The sequence below is a fragment of the Sinohyriopsis cumingii genome, chromosome 6 (assembly GCF_028554795.1).
Source record: "Sinohyriopsis cumingii isolate HCF-2022 chromosome 6, ASM2855479v2, whole genome shotgun sequence".
NCBI classification, from domain to species: domain Eukaryota; kingdom Metazoa; phylum Mollusca; class Bivalvia; order Unionida; family Unionidae; genus Sinohyriopsis; species Sinohyriopsis cumingii.
In genome coordinates, this window is record NC_142966.1 from 120,863,052 (window position 1) to 120,870,745 (window position 7,694).

Genomic DNA, 7,694 nt, shown 5'->3' on the forward strand with positions numbered 1-7,694 from the left:
TTTGGTATTGTCTCTTTAAAAAAAATTTGTATAAATTGTGAAATGGTGGAGGAAAAAAACCACTCTTTGCATCTGTTTATGTGGAGTATTGGGACTGGAATATGGATTATATACATTTGAATAAAACTTTCAAAATGGATTTAGGATCTCGTGGAGATCTTTAAAGGCTGTCTGTGACCTATTTAAAATTTGCTGCTTAAAAAGTGTTAAGAATGCTGACTGTACTGGGTAGCTACTGTTGTGACACTCGTGGCTGGCTGTCACTTAATAATGACTTGTGCATCATTCACTATAGAAGCATGCCCCATCTGCTTGTTAGATTTTTCTTCTCTCTTTCTGCCAGCAATGGAGATAATGAAAATTGCTAATGATATTGATACACCAATCTTTTGGCATTTTCCTTGGTTTTGACTTTTGAACCTTACCTTTTTCCACATTACAAATGATATTGATGCCTGGACAGAAACATGAATCCATTATCAGCACTAAGGATGTGGAAAAATTCATAATACAATATTTCAGGTTTCTACAGTGATGTTCATATTTTGGATCCATGTTCCGAACTGCTCTTAACCATAATCCCCTTGCTACTTCCCTTGCAACCTGCTTAAATCATGGTTACAACGAGGATGTCGTGTAAGCAGTAGCTATGGTGCATTCTGTGGTTTAAAAAGCAATCTATTCATATCCTTTTTATACATTGCTGAGAGTATGAATAAACCCAAAATGCTTTCCCATAGTTTGGATATTTCTTAGTTTGAGATAACCATAGAAGTTGTTTGAGAATACTCCCCTCTTGTTATGGATGCAGTTTTTGGAATTCATGTTCTACCACAACACTGTCTTGTTGGGGGATTTTCAAAAATGGGTTTTTAGGTGTGACACAACACAACTTGGCAGGTTTACCAGATTTGACATCTAGCTGAAGGTCATGTTCATTGTAGGCAGCACCCTTGTGCAATTTGACTCTTTATTTTATAATTTCTGATGCAAAACAGTTGCCTCCATGGCACTTGTTGCATGAAAAAGTCCTCAGAAAATGATAGCCAACTTGCTGAATAGAATGCACCATAAGCAGGCTTACTAGAAGTGCAAGACATTTCACATTATGTTATACTGACTTAAGTTGGACACGTGTCAAAAGCGCATGGTAGATAACCATGGATAGAAAATGTAAACAAGATTAAATCTACATAGGGATGTTTACTCATGCATGAGGAATTAAATTCCCGATACTGAAGGCCCACAGCAAAGTTTATTTTCTTGAATAAAGCCGGTACAGATATTTTAGATCCGTAGAATGACCCCACCTTTTAACCTTGCAGGAGGCCTTAGAAAATTTGTATCATTTGTGGACTGAGCACTGTTGAAGGCTTTTTCAAATTTACACATGATTATTATCTACCATTAAATATGACTCCTGCAACACACTGAAAGAGTTTATGGGATGGTCTGCATATATGCCAACCATTACGCTTTCTGCATAATCATTTTGTTTTTTTCCCCACTAAATTATGCCTTATGTGTAAATGTATTTAGATTACGCATTTTCGATATACCCCCTACCCAAAAAATTGTTTTCTCATTTTTATTAACATCTCATTGATCTTTCAGACCGTATTCTAGAAAAGACGGCTTCTACGTAACTATGACAAAAGAGTATGCTTGTCTGTAGACTTGCTTGCACTTTCCTAGTAGTATTATGTTCTGTTTATGGCAGCTGCCCTATTTCCAAGGAACATGCTGGTTTCTACTTAAACTTGACCTCGGTTTCTATTTATATCAGCTGTATGGCTTAGAAGAGACCAGACTGGTTTTCTAAATTTTTAATCTTTGCTTGCAGATTCTTTGTTCTAATTCATATCTGGTACAGAACCAGTCTGTAGGTATTTGGCACTACAAGTCAGATTTATTCATGTGTTAGAGCAAAACTGTTTTTCCAATTATTTCACAGATGGATTAGAAAAAAATGGAAAATCGATTCAAATACATGAATTACACAATACAGTTCCATTCTAGGGCAGCTTCATGGCCATTGCAGGCTGTGTGTAAAGGATTTTAATATTGTTCATCGTGGTAAAACAAAGAAACCTTGAATTAGCTTTTTATTACTAACTCCAATAATAAGTTTACTTCTTTTTTACAGCAGAAATAAACTGGACATGAATTTTATAAATGCAGAGGCATTATTTACTGAGTTCAGACTACCCCAGCAGTAGAAGACTACATTGGTCCTTTGTTCAAATGGATGTTTCCTGATTCCAAAATTCTGATTGCAGAAAATATGCATGTGCAAGAACAAAATCATCAAATATTGTTAGGTGTTTAGCAGAAGATAATTGACTTAAAATTGCAGATGCCATTAAAAAGTCATATGATGTACCTTGCTGCAGGAAAGGCTGCCGATAAGTTAGAAGGAGAACTGAAGTTTTAAGTTGGCATTCTACCTGACAATGTACTTCATGTGGATAGTTGATGTGCAATAGCACTTAATTTCCCAGTTAAAAGATCCAATAACTGGAAGATATAAATTTCCTTATCTTTGTCATGTTATGAAAGGAATATTGGTTCTTTACCATTCTAATGCTGACTATGACAGATTGTTCAGTATTGTTAACAAAAATTAATACTGACCCAGCACCTAGTACTCTGCTGGTGTGCAAAACATTCATGATCTCAGCTGGTACAAAGTGTGTGGCCACTAAAGCATCCATCTTCAAAATCATATTGCTACTCCTATATGGATGGTCATATTGACATGCAATTTTTCGCTAAAAGACTTTTTATATCTAGTTGGTCCTAAATAAAAATGGTGCAGATTTGATGACCAACGTAGCTGCTACAATACTGAACAGCCATCTTGGAAATCTTGTTATTGCTACTATTTCTGCATGGATGTCTTATTGACATGGGATATTCATATCCAGTATGGTTTCTGTGTCCAGGTGGTCTTAAATAAAAATGGTACTGATCTGACATCCAAGATGGCCACCACAGTCACTATCTTGAAAATCTTGTTGCTTCTATGGAAGGTCATATCAACATGGCGTTTTCACCAAAATAGTTAATGTGATGTCTGTTGGTGCTTAATGAAAATGTCCAATATGGCTGCCAATTTCCAGCTTGACCATTTATCACTACTCCTGAATGAACGGTCATTATATCAGCATGGGGTTTTCACATAAAGACATTCAAATGCTTGGTTGATTCTAAGTTAGAATGGTGCTGATCTGATGCCCATTAAGTGGCCATCTTGCAAATCTTGTTTTCGCTTCTCTTCTTAAATGGCAGTCATTTTGACATGGTTTTTATGGCGTCTACTTGGCCCTAGATGAAAATGACAAACCCTCAATATGACCTCACCGGTGGTTGTCTTGAAAATATTATTTCCCCTTCTCCCAAATTGATGTCTAAATCAACATGGGGTTTCTTATGGACTTCTTATGATACCTATATCGGAACATTTTGACAGTCATAGCATGTGTCTGACTTCAGGTATCATTGTGTTGTGAGAAATCTTGGAACTTTCCTTAAAATTTGTGATTTGAGGTTTATGATTTACAGTTCTAATGACGTTGACTTTTAACCCGCAAATCATTTGATGTATGTTCTTATTTTGTGCAAGCCATGACCGCCTATAATTTTGGCCATCAATCATTTATCCTTAAAAAAAGAGTCATGCTTGCTCAAAACAATTTCCATTAGTTCATTTAAGACCATTTATTCTTTTGTTTAGTATTGATAAATCTCATATATTTATGATAAACACCATCTAAATTTGGTAGCAGTATTTTTCTTACATGTTCACAAGATACCTTGAACCTTATTATCATGGATAGAAAATCATTTAACTTGCTTCAAAGTGTCAAGATATATCGCTGTGCTAATTTTGGTTAAATCCAAATTTCTTTGAAAAACAAAGTTATTTAAGTGGCATCTTTCAAGTATTCATCATAAACTGAATCTGATATAAATCCATTTTTGTTCACATTATCATGTGCACCAGTTGTCATGGCAATATTGCCCAAAACACATTTTTTTTCTTCTGTGTTGTAATACTTTCCATAGCATGTGCATTTCTAAACTAACAACAGTTTCAGCTGATCCTTGGTTAAAATAACAGTAGGCTTGATAAGTTCAATTTAAAATGTTCATTACTGTCATCAAATTAAGCTTCTTAAATTTTTTCATGATGAAACCTTTTTGCAAAAGTTGGTATTGTTCACAATAACTCGTAAGAGGTCTTCAAATTGAAGTTATTATTTAATTTATGTGTGTGCGTGTATGGGATTTGGATTTTTGACATAGCTTTAACAATTTTTCAGTTACATCGCTACAATGTCTGCAGTGTGGCAGTTTATAGTGATGTCTAGTACTGGGGCATCATGTCCTAGACATGTAGCTTTGTGTCCCACCCAGTCACATTATCTCGACTCCAGTCCTAACACTAACCTCTTAATGCTGAGCTCCAAGCGAGGCTACTGTTAGTACCATTTTTATAAGTCTTTGGTATGACTTGGCCAGGGATCAAACCCACGACCTACTGCATCTGAGGCGGACGCTCCAACCATTAGGCCACCAGAGCAGTCTATTTAATATTTATAGGTTACTGCATTTGTATGGGGAAAAAAATATGAACGAGTTTTGGGATGGAATACTGCACGACCTTGGGAGTGCACTATATCCTTCCAACAAAACGAGTTCATATTTTCCCATACAAATGCAGTAACCTTTTTATTATATGCTCATTTTTTTAATCTACCTAAGGTGTAATTATATAAACACAATACACTACAAGAAACAACGTAAATAAATGTATGCTGCATTCCAAACTAAATATACAAGTGCATATTCATCATTACACAAATCAACATTATTACTGCACACATGACTCCGCCCTGATAAATTTAAACTTAGTTGCGCGCTCGACATAACTTTCGAAAGAAAATGGCGTGTCTGGTTAAAATTGAAACTTGGAGTCATTGTGAATGAATGTGCATTGCAACAACTTTTCCATTTGATCTGGAATGAATAGATTTTGGTATTTTTCTTGATTCTAGGAAAATGGACTGGATTTGTATGTGACGATTCCACATGAAATACATGAGATTTAATAATCTAGGGAGAAGCATGTTGACATCTGCAAATGTGTTTCTGTTTCTGTCATTGAATGTTTGAAACCATAATGTGGGAAAAATATGAAGTCTTTCAACTGCAATTATCAAAAAGACGCTATGGAATTTAATGCTTATTTCATTTTGAGTACAGTAAGGAGGATGCAATTGCACTTATCATTGAAATTACAGCACAATTTCGAAATGTGTAATCCAGATTGAAAACCTATGACATGGCTCATGTAATTCGGATTTGCAGAATTAAGAAAATACATTTTGAGGAAATTCAGGACATAAAACTGTAAGTATATTTTATTTTGCCATTCTTATCACCAGCTAAAGAAGAGAGTATATGCCTTGTCACTTGTATGTTATTTGTAAGGACCTTATCTTGAGTCTGTTATATACTGTAGCTAGCCTAAATCCGTAACACTGTATCAACGCGGAATGTACCAAAACAGCTGGTATGTGGCAGTCCACGAAACATGTTGTAGGGTTTAATGCCATTTTTCAGCACACGATAGGCGATACATAGCAACCAGTATTAATGGTGGAGGAAGAACCCTGGAAAACTCCGGAAAGAACCAACTGACCCACGAGAAGCTACTGGCAAAGTTTTCTCACATACCCACATTAGCCGGATCCGAGACTTGAACCCACGCAGACAGAGTTGAGATGGCAGTGATCCGTAACAGAGAGCGCTTTAGACCACTCCCCACGAAACATGTTTATGTTCATTCAGAAACAAATTTAAACAACCACAACATAAAGAGCCTCTTACGTGAGTGTACATGATTTGTGTAAAAATCAAAAGTGCTAGCGTCTGCATCCTTTGTTTACAATAGAAAGTAGTTCCTTTATGCACATGAATGCTATATGTGTATTGTCGCGCGAGTTCAGTATCGGGTAATACTGAACGATTCTGACAATGTAAAGTTAATGGGGGAAAAAATGAGCATGTAATAAATGAATATTGCTGCTGTAAGTAGTGAAATATATTTTGCTACCTAAAATGTAGGAAGGAAAACATTAATGAAAAGGTAAATCAAAAAGAACACATAAGTGTAATGTTAATTACCAAAATGGTTAAGGAACATTTTGAGGTTTATTCTGTAAAATGATTATAGAATGTTATGAAGTTCCAAACATTCAAACTAAACTCTTTCAAGTAAAACCACATATTTGTGTGACCATACACTCACTAGGAACAGAGATAACAACTGCTAAACTGGCCTTATTACTTACGGTAAAAATCCCCATGTCAACAAGACAAATTCATCTGGGAGAAGTAAGAAGAACAAGATTTTTAAAGATGACCATGTATATGTTGCTTTTTTGGTGTTTTGTTTAGGTGTGCTATTTTATTTAGAACAAACTAGACATCCTCCCAAGTCTTGTGGTGAAAACCCCAGGTCAAAAGTGGCAAACTGTTAAGAAAGAGCAACATTTAAAAAGATTTCAACCTGGACAGATGGTGTCCTATGGCACTATTTTCATTCAGAACCAACTAGACATGACAATGTCTTTTAGTGAAACCCTGTGTCAATATGACCATCTAAAGAGTTGTATGAAAAATATTGTCAAGACTTTCCATGGTGGACATATTGGATGTCATATCTGTACCACTTTCATTAAGAACAAACTAGACATCATTTAGTGACGCTCCATATTGATGTAACTATCTATTATGGAACAGTAATGATAACACGATTTTAAGACAGCTACCATTGTGGCTATACTGTATGTTTGAGAGGCAATATTTTCATCCAGATCAACTTGACCATGACACTCTTCAAAGTTGATGAGGAATAGCAATAACAAATTTGTGCTAAAGGATGGACTGATGATGGACAACAGGCCATGTAATAAACTCTTGGTTGGACGAGGAGAGGTAATAAATGGACATCTTTCCCTCATATGCAAACCATTCACAAAGTTGGTGATACAGAACTCAAGATGTACAGAAATGATGATCTTCTTGTTGTAATTACAGATTTGGTCAAGATACGGTACAGAAGTCAATTTGTTGTTTGAAGAGTTTTCCATTTTGCAGTCCACATGACCTTGACCTTTCATCTTTTGAGACTGAAATTGATAGGTTGTTTTCCTTGTCCTAAATGCAAGCTACCTTCAGAGATTGGTTACAGTTCAATGAGGAGAACTAGAGTTAATGTGCAAAAATGAAAATGGGACCAGATACAGATGGAAAGAGAACATGATATGCTCCGCCTTATGGAAGTCATACAAAGAAAACTTCGAACAGTTGATGCATTTAAATAAATGTGTAAAGAAAACATCCTACATACTCAGATTTCATGGCTATCAGGCAAATGTCAGGTGAGTTGTCAGGCCCAATTTTGGCTTTTTCTTTTGGTAATGTCATGGCAAAGCTAAATACACTTGCATTTGCCTATCAGGCAAATGTCAATAGGTGAGTTGTCGGGCCCAAATTTTGGCTTTTTCTATTGGTAATGTCACAGCAAAGCTAAATACACTTGCATGAAATGGTTTTTCAAAAACATTTTTAAAAAGCCATAAAAAGTGTCACCAGAGAAGCTATGCTATTTTTCCCTTTTGTTA